The 14,454-nt window shown below is 44.3% G+C and overlaps 1 protein-coding gene across 4 annotated transcripts in view; it reads left to right on the top strand.

Annotated features, from left to right (window-relative positions):
* The first annotated feature begins 4,349 nt into the window (after positions 1-4,349).
* Positions 4,350-14,454, top strand: part of Nsd3 (nuclear receptor binding SET domain protein 3) — a 115,224-nt gene continuing 105,119 nt past the window's right edge. For 3 of the 4 annotated variants that reach the window (XM_041673901.1, XM_041673899.1, XM_041673902.1), the window contains exon 1: positions 5,306-5,438. The gene's annotated coding sequence lies outside the window, so the exon portion shown is untranslated. Of the gene's footprint in view, positions 4,691-5,305; positions 5,439-14,454 lie in introns of those variants that run through there. The other variant, XM_041673900.1, reaches the window with a different exon arrangement.

Raw genomic sequence — 14,454 nt, 5'->3', positions numbered from 1 at the left:
TCCTTCACGGTAGCAGTGCGGAAGGCAGCTAGGTCCCCGTGAGAGCCCGTGAAGTGACTTGTAGGTTGGACTTAGTTTAGGAGGCGTCTGTACTACAGGGGCCAAAACTGCGTTAGTAACGTCTGATAGTCGACTTGATAACCCATCTCGGAGTCACTAGTGACATCGCTTCAATGGTTTTTCCTCTGTCCCTATGTCCACTCAAACTCTGAAACTGCCTAGAGGTCTCTGGTTGGCGGAGGAGATTGTGAGGTCCGGGTAGCAGAAGGGACAGCCTTGGGAAGGGAAACACCTTTCTTCTGCAGGGTCGAAGGTTGGAAGGCTGCTGGAATCGTCATATGGAATTTGAATTTCACTAAAGAAATTGGTTTCTTAATGTTGTCGCTTATTACTGGTTTGTGTAGAAATCTCAACATTTAAAATATATTCTAAAGTAGCTGTTAAATAAGGTAAGCATTGCAGGTTTGGGGAGACTTTAGTTCCTGGGGGGGAGGGGGCGGTGACTAAGCCACCTTTGGAAAGTGAACGTTCTGAAAGTTTGCGTGTTCCCATTTGTTCAGCTTTTATTTTTTTCATATTTATTTATTTATTTTTCCGAATCTTATGTAGCAGAGGCCAGTCTGGAACTTAATAGATAGCAGAAAATGGTCTTGAGCCCCTGAAATGTCTGCCTACCTTCTGAGTGCTTGGATTACAATTGTGCACCACTACGACCGACTTGGGCTTTTAAATTTATTTTTAATTTTTTTTGTGTGTGTTTTTTTGAGACAGGGTTTCTCTGTAGCTTTGAAGCCTGTCCTGGAATTCTGTGGACAGGCTAGCCTCAAACTCACAGGGATCCGCCTGTCTCTGCCTCCTGAGTGCTGGGCGTGCGCCGCCACCACCACCAGGCTTTGTTTAAGGTTTTTGACACAGGACTTCACTATGTAGTTCTGGCGGAACGGGACATGTTGTGTATATTTACCTCCCGACTGCTTGCATTTAAAGATGTGTACCACCATGCCTGGCTCAAATTTTTCTCAACCTTTCTCTCTCTGACAAATCTGGTCAAATTATGGGCTGAACAAAATAGAATAGTTTCTGAGGGCCAGGCGCGGTAGCACAACCTTTTATCCCAGTACATGAGAGGCAGACAGGCGGATCTCTGTGAGTTCGAGGTCAGCATGATCTACAAAGTGAGTTCCAAGGCAGCTAGGGCTACACAGCAGGATCCTGTTTCAAAAGAACCAAAAAAGGGAAAAGAAAAAAGAAATGCAGGCCGCTTTTAATCCACAAAAGTATATTTCAACTGAACCGAATGGACTATTTAAAATAAGCAAACGTTTCAGTTTGGCCGCTAGGGGTCCCTTTGTGCATGTCCGACAACTTTCCACATAGGGGTTTAGTTTCACAGTTGATCTTCAAGAATTAAAATTTACAAAACTTACCCTCTTCTTCTCTGCCTTCAGACAGGGTTTCACTGTGTAGCCCTGGCTGGCCTGGAATTCCCTATGTGAACCTGGCTATCCTCAAACTCACTGAGATCCTCCTGATCACCACACCAGGCTAAAGCTTTCTTTTCTCCCCCTGAAAATTCTAATGGTAAAATTATAAGCTCTACGATAATAATTTTAATATTGATTTAATAAGTGAACCATTGCATTATCATAAACATGTACTCTTTACAGAAAAGATTAATAAAGGATGCAAAAACATTCCTGTCGTCTCACAGTGAGATATTTAATACTGGAAAATTTCTTATCCATGTATTATATTCACTTACAAACAAGCACAGCAAGATTTATTAAGTATTTGTAAGCCAGCTGAACTAGCCCATACCCAATATTTGAAACACAAAGTAGATTTTCTAGCATGATCACAAGTCAGCAAGCAATCCAATTCTTAAAAATCGGGAGGGGGTAAAAACGCTTTTTATGAAGTCCATTTCTTTAAAGCAGTGAATACTCCAGGTTTGTATATTTTATCGGGCTTGACATTTGGATTTTAGGATAAATGTAAATTTATCTATTTATCTAAAAAATTTTTCAGAAGGGAAGCCCCCAAAAGTTTTTACTGCCATAACTCCGAGAAACCTATTCTGCTTCTGTCTTAATGACCTGTTTGCTCATTTACTACGAAAAGAGTAAGCATGTTCTTGAACCTCAGAATATGCTAGATGTTGAAAACATAGGCATTATGTGTGCCTACTTCCCTCAATAAAATCTCTAAGGGGCATTTATGAGCTCCTCAGATGGGAAATCCAAATGCCTGATTGAAAGGCGAGAGCGTTACAGGAGGAGGGAAGTGGAGAGGGCTGGGAGAGGATCATGCCAGGTCCACATCACTTCCCTGGCTCACCCTTATTTTACACATTTGCCTATTCGTAAGTGCAGTTGTGGCTTCTTTAAGTTGTAGTAATACTGAAGGATAGGTTAAAATAGTGAAAAGCCTGGCCTGGGACTCCTAGACTGTGATCCCAGCCACTGGGTAGGCTGAGGAAAGAGTTCCTGAGTCCAGTTGGAAACGAGCCGGGGCCACATAGCAAGCCCCATCTCAAAATAAATGAGTAAGAATAAATAGAAAATGGTTACAGATTAGCTGGGAATGGTGGGTTGTGTTTATAATCCCAGTACTCTGGAAGCTGAGACTGGAACGTTGGCAGGAGTTCAAGGCCATCTTTGGTTAACAAAACTTTACAGATTAACTGTAAAGTAGGCTAGGGAGGTGGTTCAGTAATGTGGCTTACATGGTGAAAGCCTGGAATCAACTCCCACAAGCGTCCTCTGATGTTAATACACAAAAATTAAAATGTTTTGGTTTTTTTCCTAGACAGGTTTTCTCTGTATAACAGCTCTGGCTGTCTAGAACTTGCTTTGTAGACCAGGCTGACCTGGAACTCAGAGATCCACCTGCTTCTGCCTCCCAAGTGCTGGGATTTAAGGCATGTGCCTCCATGCCAGGCATAATAATAATTAAAATAATGTAGAAAATTAATAGTAATGCCCCCCAGCCCCAGTGGTGGCAACATGGCTTAATTCCAGCACTCGGGAAGCAGGCAGGAGAACTATGAGTTTGAGGCTGTCCTGGCCTACATAGAGAGTTTTGGGATGGCTAGGGACCCTGTCTCAAAAATTTCACTAAATAAATAAAATCAATTGGATTGCTTTCAGTGTTACCCTTAGTATTAGCAGTCACGTTAACAAACACATACACATTTAGTGCCCATTAAAATCTCTGAACTGGCCCAGAGGTGGTGATGCACCACTTTAATCCCAGCACCTTGGAGGCAGAGGCAGGAGGATCTCTGAATTTGAGCCCATTCTGGTCTACAGAGAGAGTTTTAGGAAAGCCACGGCTGTTACACGCCTCAGAAAAGCAACAACCCCCCCCCCCACCCCCCAAGCTGGGTGGTGGTGGAGCACACCTTTAGTTCCAGCACTTGGAAGGCAGAGACAGGTGGATCCCTGTGAGTTTGAGGCCATCCTGGTTTACAAGAGCTAGTTCCAGAACAGGCTCCAAAACTACAGAGAAGCCTGTCTTGAAAAAAAAAAAAAACAAAATAAAAATAAACAACAAAAAAAGTCAAATCACTGAAATGAAGAAATTTTGTAAAATTTTGAGGTGGTGGGCTGGACAGATGGCTCTTGCAGAAGACCAGAGTTCGGCACCCCACGTGGTTGCTCACAACCTTTACCCATGACACCAGTTCCAGCAGATCTGACACCTCTTCTGACCTCCCCTGGCATGCACAAGACACGGAGATATACACGTGAACCACGCACTCAAAAACATAAAATTATAAAATCTTCCAAAATTTTTTCCAAGATGGTATTTGGAAAGAAATACATCAGAAATCTCCCGTCATGGTAGCAAATCGCACGAGCACTGTAATATCTCTGGCAAGAGAGTATGACACTTGGTAGTGATAGGGTTCTGGACTTCTCGGAACAGAAAGCAAGGGCGTGTATCGGTTTCCTCATCTGATCGCTACGTCTGTTCCTTTTGTAAGTTCACGTCTCTGGGTTGATGGTTCTAAGTAATCACCACTAGGCCCCAGGAAACTACCTCTGCACTCCCTGTTTACCCGGCCCTGTCATTGTTTCATTCCTATTTCCTAGAACGGGGAGGGCTGGAGGTTTGCAGAGTACGGCCTCCTTCCTCTCTCTCGGGTGATCGCTCAGGGACAAATACCCTCACGTCACTCGGTGCCGAGGTCTGGCCCCGAGCAGCGCAGGGCCCGGGCACGTGACCCGCCCGCAGTCTTGGCGGTGGCCCACGGCCCGGGATGCAGTCGCGCTGACGTCCTCCTGGTTACCCACAAGCCTCTGTGCCCCGGTGCGGGCAGGAAGAGGGCAGCCGGGTCCAGCGCCTGCCCAGGAGGTCGGGGTGCCTTCTGAGCCGGACGCGGACGCTGCTCGGCACCCCCTAAGCCCCCAGTGCTTGCAGCCTGGCAGCCTTCCGTCTCTCCGCGGGGCAGCAGGGGAGACTGCCAGCCCTGGCTCAGACTCTCGTCCTAAAGTGCAGCCCCTTGTCGGGACTCCGGGGGCCGGGGCGCTCTGCTGACAGCTGTCAGAGTGACAGCGACTCCCGAACCCGAGCACTCCCTGCTCTGCGTAACCTCGTCCGGCTCCTTAGGGTCTTCCTAACGTCTAGGAATTGTAGAGCAGGGCCACTCGAGTACCATATGGCGTCTAGTACGTGCTGCCGTTTAGTAAGTATTAGCCCCGCAGGCCCGACCTGGCCGCCCCTCCGCACCAGCCCTTCCTGTCCCTCTGCCTCATCGCCTGCGGTCTCGCGTCGGCTCCAGACTCTCGCGCGCCCCTCCTCTCGGCGGCTGACGAGCCTCTTCCTCCTTCGCTCCCAGCGCCCGGGCTCAGGACTGCATTTCCCGGCAGGCGTCGCGGCCTGTGGCCAATGAGGGACCTAGGATTTGGCGGCGGCGCCGCCGAACGGGGCGGGGGGGCTTTGTGCGCGGAGGCGGCGGCGGCGGCGGCGGCGACGGCGGCGGCGGCGGGAGCTGGCGGCACGGAGATCCGGACGGAGGCCGAGGCCGGGGCTGTGTGCCGGGCGCCTAGGAGAGGTGTGCAGCTTTCGATTGAAGCCCCGGGTCCCCGCTGCCCTTCTGGGCCGCCAGCCTCCGGCTCCTCTCCGGCACCAGCAGCTACTCGGCGACCCCCGTCCGGCCGCCTCCCCTTCGCTCCGCGTCGCCCGCAGCCTTCCGTCTGCCCGCAAACGAGCCCAGCCGGCCGGGCCGTGGGCCTCCTCAGTGCCGGCCGCCATGGCAAGGGTGCTTGGCGCGGGGGAAATCTAGTCCGAGGATTTCATGCGGCCTAGCTCGGTTCCGTCTCCTGCGCCCGCGGTCCCGGCAGCTGCCGGCAACCCAGCCCCACTTCGGGCCTCCGTGTCTCTCCTGTGATCGTACTGACACGGCCAGGGGGTTAGAATGGAACAAACTGAAGGTAAAGTGCTTGTGTGTGCCTGCGTGTGTGTGCGTGTGCGCGCGTGTGTGTGCTTGTGCTTGTGTGTGCTTGTGTGTGTGTGTGTTGCGCGTCAGGGCTGAGGAGGCTCCCTGGGGTGGGGGCGACCTAAGACCCAGACACCGGTACGGAGTGAGACCCTGGAAGGGGAGGTGCCGCGGGGTGGCCTGGGGGTTCGAGGAAGGAAGAGCAGATGGTAAGGTGGGTGTGGAAGGAATCGGGAGGTGGGGCAGGTAGGCTTGGGATATGATGTAGTGGTGCTGAGCTGGGAATTGGGAGTAGAGGTGGGATGGGGGCGGGGGATAAGGATGGAAACGGGGGAGGGGGAGGGAAAGAAGAGTTAGATTTGGACATTAGAGACCTCGGTAGACTGCAAATTAGGGAGGTCTGGAATGGAATATGGAAACTAGAAGACTTGGGGGAAAGGGATGGGATTGATGGAGAACGAGGCATCGCCTGGGAATCAAGGGAGAAACTAGTGAATCAAAGTGGAGGAAAAGATAAGATTAGGAAATAGGGATGAAAAATGATTGTGTCAGGATGCAATAGGAGGATAGGAAATAGACGCAGGAAACTGAAAGACAGACGACTGGGCTAGGGAAAGGACACGAGCTGAGTGTTGGAAGGGATGAGAATTATCGACCAGGCGTCACCGGAGTGTGAGGAAAAGAAGGATGGAGATTATTGAAGTGTTAGAAAGGAAAGCCTTTTGTTCCTATATTTGTGTGTATTCTGTCTTGTATTTCAAGGCTAGAGAAATAGAGAAGCTAGTGGTTATGGGGTTGTGATTGTTGTGAAATGAGGGCGGTGTGGGTGTTACTGTTCTGAGCGAAGAGGAGATGTGTTTGTGTTATGGTAGGGAGACAGGGAGAGACATGGCCATAATTTGATGGTTTTGGTGAGGGAATGAAGACTATTCAGATTTAAAGGGGGCAGGGGCAGCCATGTTTGCTACCAGGCACTGCAGTGTAAATAAATTCCTTTTCCTCTCCCGACATCTGCGTGAATCTGGAGCCGACCAGTTCACATTGTTACACCCCCCTCCCTTCTATTCATGAACTTCTCTTAGCTCTTGGGTCATTTACGATTGCCCATAACCACCAAAGAAGGTAGTGATGTTTTCCATCTGTGTGTTTTGCTGCTTCTCCCTTTTTCCCCCTTCTTCCTTCTGGTTGCAGAAGAAGCATACCGATAAATTGGAGTGTAAAATTTAACCCTTTTTTATAAATTTAAAATTACGTTTTTTTTTTTAACTAACTGAAGAAATCATTACTAACCTATTTCAAACATGATTGTGAAAAGTCTTAAATATTGATTGGTTTCAGACACCTCAGAAGCAAGTCAACATTTTTTTTCAATTCTTTAAGTAAACAAGGAAATTGAATTGGTTATTTTACTTGGGGCGCTCTTCAGAAGGGGTGGGGAAGATCAGCCTGTATCTGCTTGCCTAATTTTGAATATTGGAAAATTAGAAATGTTCCTGGTGCTAGGTAATAATGCATGTTGTTATGGATAATGCTTTTTTTTTTCAAATCAGCTTTCTATCACCTCTTCCCTTTGCTTTCGTGTAGCTAGCTCAATACAGTCTCCAAATGCCAGTTCAGCACAGCACTGTGATCTGTGAAGTGACTTATAATCCTTAGATCCTCATTGAGTTGCCAGGGTTTAGGGGGTGGGTGGGTAGGAAGTTCTGTCACTCTCAGGAAAGCTACAGTGAATCTTTAATGTCACTACTTGTATGATTCTGAATAGTTACTAAGGGTCTGAATCTTGACAAAGTAGATCAATTAGTATTGGGTGAAATCTCTTTTCATACTGAAAAGAATTCAATATGTGCCCTACTTAAAAAATAACCATAATTGTGATAAATCCAAAGTTTAGCCCATGACTGAGTAGTGAAACTGTTTTCTAATACCTATGTAATGGGCTCAGCCCATTTGTACTGCGGGCTGATGCAACAAATCTTAATAGTAATGTTTTCTCGGTTTTTATGGAGTCCGGTGGGAAACTTAAATGTAATGTTGTTGAAGTGGTGCTTTCTGAGATTAGACTTGGCATAAATGTTGGGTTTTAGCGGGGTATTTTGATTTGACAATATATGGTATGAATTTATTTTTTTTTAATTCTGGAGACAAATTCAGTTCAAAAAGGCCATTCAGCATGTTCTTGAAATTTATTTTGATGCAGGTATTTTGTTTGTATTTCTTTCTTGGTTTGCATTTTATTTGTAATTAAGTAAACTTACGTGCATGAACTATTAATGCCGGCATTTTTAGGGAACTGAGCAATTGTGTATTACAATAGAAAACATCTATTTGGAAACGCAAATGAGCCATCTTAGAGTGCTCTGTTCTGGGTTCCTTGGATGGGTATCCATTCAGTGAAGAAGTCTATTGTAGTTATTAAACATCTGAAATAGCAATCTGTGCTGATTACTAAATTTTTAAAAATTATTTTATTTTTTTGTGTACGAGTGTTTTTACCTGTATGTGTGTGTGTGTTCGTGGAGGCCAGAGAGGGTGTCAGGTCCCTTGGAATTGGAATTATGGATGGTTGTGAGCTGCCATGTGGGTGCTGGGAATTGAACCTGGGTCCTCTGGAAGAACAGCTACTGTTTTTAACCACTGAGCCATCTCTTTGACCCTGGTATATCTTTTTATTTATGTAGTGAGACACACTCTCTCATATATTCCAGGCTGGCCTCAAACTTTCAATGTAGCTGAGGCTGACCTTGAACTTCTGATCTTGAACTGCTGATAGTATAGTATAGAGCTAGCACGCCTCATTTATGTCAGAGTGCTAGGGGTCCCTCCTAGGGCTCTAATGTTTGCTAAGCAGGCGTTTCACCAACTAAACTATATCTCTCTTCCCTTTTTTCTGAGTGACAAATTAATGAATGGTTTTATAATGGTTAGATTAAAGAAATTTTGAATGAAGGAAGCTAATTGCCCACAAAACTGGTTAGTTTTGGTCCAGCTGTCCAAAGTAACTCTAAAGACAATAGTTTCTGGAATTTTAAAATAATCATAATCAACAGTAATAGCTATAGTAATAGTTGTCCTCTTGCAGTGTGCTATGCTTAGTGTCCTGCATGCATGCTTTCCCCTATCTTCACTATGGTTTTCTGAGACACTATGTCTAACTGCTTTTTGCAAATGGAGAAAGAGGTTAGATAACAACATTACAATATTTCAATATTTAAATAACCAAGCTGGTATTTGAGTATAGGTCTTTTATACTATAGAACCCAGACAGCAAACTGTTTCTGCTCATTTCTTCTTTAAAGTCATAAGAATAACACATACTTTTTATTTAAGATATTTCAAAAGAATAGTGCCCCCATTGTCACTGTAACTACTTGGAAGTGTCTTGAGTGTCCTAGACAGTTTCGGTGGATTTCCTCACATATATATATCGGCTCACACTCATAATTCTAGAACCCAGGCCTCTCAACTACACCTTGGCCTTTTGTTTCTTTTCTTTTTGGGGCTTGCCCTGGAACTTGCTCTGTAGGCCAGGCTGGCCTCAAACTCACAGAGATCTGCCTGTCTCTGCCTCCCGAGTGCTGGGATTAAAGGTGGCCTTTTCTTATTTTATTGTGAGTTGCTCAGACTGGCCTCAAACTTGATATCCTCTTGCGTCAGTTCTTCAATGTATCTGACATTATGTGTACTACAGCTCTGACTGCCGATTTGCTTTACTCAGCAGGCATATGGACCTACAACTTTGAGTCAGGGTGTCACTACGTAACTCTGGCTGTCCTGGAACTCCCTATGTGGACCAGGCTGGCCTCCGACTCACAGAGATTCATCTGCCTCTGCCTGAGTGCTGGGATTAAAGGCATCCCCCATTAGGTCCAGCTAAATTTACCATTCTTTTGCTATTTTAAGAATATAGTTGCTTGTGACTACATTTGTAACAGTCTGCTTTAATGGAAGATAAATGGTACAACCTAGCTTATTTTACGTGAGAAAAAACTGAGTCCTATAGAAGTTAAGTCCCAAGCTTTGGTGACAAACCAGTGACTCAAGAGCACATTACTTCCTTACTATGAAAGTTTTTGAGCTGTTCTGTAAGCTCCAGGTGAGAGGGAATGAGCTGAGGTCAGCCAGCGTTAGTGTAATGAATTCCAGGGAGTTGCAGTGAGGCAAGGGTTCATGCTTGTGTTTTTTTTCACACTTTGACAGGCAGCATATGGATAAAATGTTTTTATGTGCAAATGAATTATATCCAGGCTATTTTGAAGTTTGTGTTTTGTTCAATATAATAGGTTTTGGCAGAATTTTTCTTGTAATGAAATTGTCAATGAAATAGTTAGCAATGACGGGGGAAAATTAGAAGCCTAGTCTTGGTCTTAAAGTAAAATTGAGACACTGATCAAGTTTTCTTTGTTTTTGTTTTTAATGAGCTGGAAATTCCTAATTAAAGGCAATAGTTTTAAAAGGATATCAGGCTGGACATGGTGATGCACGCCTTTAATACCAGCACTTGGGAAGCAGAGGCAGGTGGATCTCTGTGAGTTCGAGGCCAGCTGGGGCTACAGAGAGAAACCCTGTGTTGAAACACACACACAGAAGAGAAGAAAAGTTGTCAAATATGAGGCCAAGAGAAACATTTAGGATCCCAGCACTCAGGAGGATCTCAAGTTGAGGCCAATCTGGTCTAAACAGTGAGACTTTATCTCAAACACACACACACACACACACAAAGAGTTATAACATCCGTACTGTTCATTATAAAAAGGAAGAAATGATAAACACAGCATGGATGGATCTTGAGTTAATTCTCTTAAGTGAAGCGAGACCAAAAAGGAAACATATTCTATGATTCCAAACAAAAGTCATATATATGCACACTGCTCCACAGTGACAAGCAAATCAGTCCCAAGAAATTAAAATTCTTAAAGCTTTAAAAAGATTTAGGAGTTGGTATTCATAAAAATCTGTTTTTTAATGCAATGCTGTTTTTAGTTTTACTTTAGAGAAAAAAAAACAGTATTATTACTTTTAAAGAAGCAACTAAAGTGATTTTTTGATTAATAAACAACATATCTGACACTTGATTTTTTAAATAATTAATGAGCTTTATTTTTTTAGACTAATCTTTTCATAAATTATTAATAGGATGGGGCCTGTGGGTGAGTTAGCTCAGCAGGTAAAGGCATTGCTGCCACACATGGCAGCCTGAGTTAGATCACTGGGACCTTAATGGTGGAAACAGAGAACTGACTCCTGAAAATCACCCAACCTACATAGACACCCGCACAGATTAGTTTAATCTTAAACATTATAAAGAGTAACTTATCAACTAGATGTGTTAGAGTCACCTTATTTTACTGTGTGTGCGTGCGTGTGTGTGTGTGTGTGTGCGCGCGTGTGTGTGCGTGTGTGTGTGTGCAGGTATATTTCCTTTCACTCTGAGTTCCAGGGATCAAACTCAGGAAGTCAGCTGTCCAGGCATGTCTCTGACCCCTGAACTGCCTGGACAGTCCTTCCTACCTTGTACTTTGTAAAAGCTTACAGGGTCTCCAGGCCGTGGTGGTGCAGGCCTTTAATCCCCAGTACTCGGGAGGCAAAGGCGTCTTTGTGAGTTCAAGGCCAGCCGGTCTACAAAGTAAGTTCCAGGGCAGCCAGGGCTGTTAGACAGAGAAACCCTCTTGAAAAAAAAAAAAAAGCTTACAATTTCATTTTCATTTTTACTAATAACCTTAGGAAATAATGTAGTAAGTTCTTTAAAACACCACTGTAGCATGTATAATACCTATATAGTGTAACATGAAAAAGTAAGATGTATTTTGAATTTTGTGAATTAGAAAGCACTGTTTTTACTGAATGTGTGTTATTACTCCTGTAGTACATCTGAACAAGATTTCGAATTTGAAAAGACTCCCTAAAGAGGATTCTTAGCTTATTTAAAATTTATAGGTATGGCTTATTTTGTTTGTTTTGTTTTAAGATGGGGTCTCCAGTAGCCCAGACTGTCTGGCCTCTACTGAACTCCCTGTGTAACTGGGAGGCCTTGAACAAGTGATCCTTTTGACTCTGCTAAGCATGGGCATTCTCTACTACACTGAACCAGATTGTTTTTTCTCTTTGAGACAGGCTGGCCTCAACCTGGAGGAGGCTAGCCTTGAACTCCTGTTTATACTACCTTCATCTTCCAAGTGCTGGGGTTTATGAGCGTGTATCACCAAGCTGGGGTTGATATGGACCTGATTCTAGTTAAGACTTACATGGAGGAGAAAGCAAATGGGAAAATGAAAAAGAATTATATACATTATAGTTTTCATTTTATGTGCCCTCTTAGGTTGTTTTATAAATACTCATGCAATAACTCCAGTTTTTAAAAAATGAACTTGAAAGCACAATATTTATTTAACTCAGGAATGGGAGATTTGAAATTTCCTAGATGCCTCAGACCAAAAATACTTTAATTTAATATAGAATAAATTTTTAGATTTCAGTCCGCTTCAAAAATCATTATTTTTTCAAAATTTATTTATTTTTCTTTTTTATGTGCATTGATGTTTTGCCTGCATATATGTCTGTGTGAGGGTGTTGAGTCCCCTAGAACTGGAGTGATACAATTGTGAGCTGCCATATGGTTGCTGGGACTTGAACCCCAGTCCTTTGTAAGAGTGACTGAGCCATCTCTCCTGTCCCCCCAAATTAGTTTTTAGTAAACCAAATTTTATTTATTCATTTCTTGCATTTAGGATGTTATTTAACTTACTTGGCCTGATACTATGCTTGCTGTAGCTCTTCAAAGAGGATGACATTCGATTTACTTTTTCAAGATGCAGATCTTAGAACTAGTGAACTTTTAATTTGAAGTCTTTTGTTTTTTTTTTTTTTTTTTCCTCGAGACAGGGTTTCTCTGTGGCTTTGGAGCCTGTTCTGGAACTAGCTCTGTAGACCAGGCTGGTCTCGAACTCACAGAGATCCGCCTGCCTCTGCCTCCCGAGTGCTGGGATTAAAGGCGTGTACCACCACCGCCCGGCTTAATTTGAAGTCTTAACAGCTTTTCAACATTGCAATATTTAGGGCCTAAAAGACTTGCCCTTAAGGCTGGTAACATGACATCAGCACTGCCAGCCTTTTTATGTCCATAGAAACGAATTCAGATAAGTAGACCAATTGGCTGGCTTTACTTTTATTTATTTATTTACTTTGTTTTCACAACGGGGTTTCTCTGTGTAGCCCTGGTGGTCCTATAGACCAGTTCTGGCTTTGAGCTCAGAGATCCTCCTGCCTCTAGAATTAAAGGCATGAGCTGCCACCACCCAGCTTTTTTTTTTTGATTGGTTGGTTGATAGATTGATTGATGATGACAGGGTTTCTTTGTGTATCCCTGGCTGTCCTGGAACTCTGTCTGCTTCCAAGTGAAGTGGTGCCAGAGTTCTAGACACTTGGAAGTCAGAAACAGGAGGATCACTTGACTACAGTAGTGTCAGACCAGCTTGGGCATCTTAGGAAGAGCACATCGTAAACACAAATGAGCCAACAAATGGAATGCTGGCAGGGCAGAGTGGTGCACACTTTTAGTTCCAGCACTTGGGCGGCAGAGGCAGACAGAGCTCTGTGAGTTGGAGGCCAGCAGTTTGGTCTACACAATGAGCTCTGGCCAGCAAGGACTATACAGTGAAAAGCTTAAGCAGATGGCTCGTTGGGTAAAGGTATTTCCCACCAAGTTGTCATGTGACTTCTACATAAGTGCTGAGGTACATACATGTTACAGCCTCCAACACACATGTAAATAAATGTAATTAAATGAATAAAGTGAAATGTTTTGAATCGGGTTTGATTTATAACACCTTATTTTAAAAACGTACATGGGTTGGGTGGAGGTAGCATACTCCTTTAATCTCATCACTTGGGAGGCAGAGGCATGTGAATCTCTATGAGTTCGAGGCCAGCCTGGTCTACAAAGCCAGTTCCAGGACAGCAAAGGTACACAGGGAAACCCTGTTCAGAGCTGAGTGGAGGAGGATGTCCATGGACAATGTGTTCTACCTATCTATTTTACTGTAAAAGATTTGCTTTGATCTAACTGACCTTTATTCCATTAGTTGTTCTGCAGTTGTGTTTGCTTTAAGCCGGTTTAGCAGAACTGTGTGTGTTGGGGGCGTGGTCTGTGCACATGTGGCTGTGCACCTGTGTGCACAAGCACAGAGCTTTTGGGTGGCCTTCTCTCCCACTCCTTACCGTTTCCTCTGAAGCAGGGGCTCCCTGTACCTGGAACTTACGTTCTATTTCTGCTAGGCTGTTAGCTAGCAAGCCTCCAACATCTTTCTGCATCTGCCCCCACAGTACTGGGGTTATAAGTGTGCATCTGTGAGATCATGCCTAGCTTATTATGTGGGTGCTGTGATCTAAACTCAGATCCTCATGGCTACGCAGCATGTGCTCTCAACCACAGAGCCACCCCTCCAACTTCCTCCTCTCCTAAATTGGGTGGGCAGTGGAGGTGAAGGGCCAAAGTTGAAATCTGAGTTCCTACCACCATTTTATCTTACCACTGAGGATTAATGTTCTTGTCATTGAATAGAGATGACTACTTCTTAAAATTGTAGGGTTTCAAATTGGAAGTGCTAAAGCACCTAGACTATAGTAGGCATGCAGTTGTTATTACATACTTCTTAAAAACAGAAATAAAGTATTGGGCCGGGCAGTGGTGGCCCATGCCTTTAATCCCAGCACTTGGGAGGCAGAGGCAGGTGTATCTCTGTGAGTTCAAGACCAGCCTGGTCTACAAGAGCTAGGGCAGGCTCCAAAGCTACAGAGAAATCCTATGTGGAAAAACCAAAAAAGAAAGTATTAGAGGCTGAGGGTATGGCTTAGTAGTATTTTTCTATACGTAAAGAGGCCTTGGGTTTGATTTTCAGCATTAAAAAGGAAAGGAAAGAAGGAAGAAAAAATGCTGCTTACAGATGAGGCTGTCTTTAGTCACATGTTTAGTGGATGAAGAGGTGAACTCACTTGGTTGCCTTAGAAGAAGT

Source organism: Microtus oregoni, unplaced genomic scaffold (genome assembly GCF_018167655.1).
Source record: "Microtus oregoni isolate MIOR12 unplaced genomic scaffold, Mior012 000024F_ref0000369, whole genome shotgun sequence".
Taxonomy (NCBI): Eukaryota; Metazoa; Chordata; class Mammalia; order Rodentia; family Cricetidae; genus Microtus; species Microtus oregoni.
The sequence above is the reverse complement of the archived record's forward strand: the minus strand, read 5'-3'. Positions and strand labels throughout refer to the sequence as shown.